This window comes from Egretta garzetta, unplaced genomic scaffold, assembly GCF_000687185.1.
Source record: "Egretta garzetta isolate BGI_Z169 unplaced genomic scaffold, ASM68718v1 scaffold296, whole genome shotgun sequence".
Taxonomy (NCBI): Eukaryota; Metazoa; Chordata; class Aves; order Pelecaniformes; family Ardeidae; genus Egretta; species Egretta garzetta.
The window spans coordinates 1,387,072-1,387,693 of record NW_009259988.1 but is presented as its reverse complement, the minus strand read 5'-3'; positions in this window follow the sequence as shown (position 1 = coordinate 1,387,693).

The window sequence follows — 622 nt, the reverse complement described above, 5'->3', positions numbered from 1 at the left end:
AGGGTGCCCGAGCCCTGGCCCAGGCTGCCCAGGGGGGCTGTGGAGTCTCCTTCTCTGGAGATCTTCAACCCCCGCCTGGACGCTGTCCTGTGCCCCCTGCTCTGGATGAGCCTGCTTGGGCAGGGGGGTGGCACTGGGTGAGCTCCCGAGGTCCCTTCCAACCCTTGCCATGCTGGGATTCTGGGATTCTGTGAAACTGGCCCTGGGGAGGGAAGGCGGTGAGGAGGCTGCTCGTGTCCTCCTGACTTGGGAAGGTGCTTGGAAACCCCAGGCTGCTGTTGGTGGCCGCTCCTGCTGGCTGGAAGCACAGTCTGGTCACTGCGTATGCGCAGGCTGCCAGCAAGCAAACTGCCGCTTCGGCTGGTGTGGATTTAAGTGCCGGTCTGCATCAGGCTGGCAAGAGCTCTGGTTTTCCTTTTTCCTGGCATGGGGAAGCTCCCAGTCAGAGTAGAGGTCCCCGTGCTGGCCCCTTGCATGGACTCGCTCCGCTTGTGGATAGGCAGCTCTGAAATCGAGCCTGGCCGGGTTTGGGGCAATCTTTTCCCTCTGCCTGGGTGCCGGAGTTGTCTGGGCTGGGCTTGTAAACCGCCTGGTTGGGCTAGCTCTGCTGTCCTGGCATTCC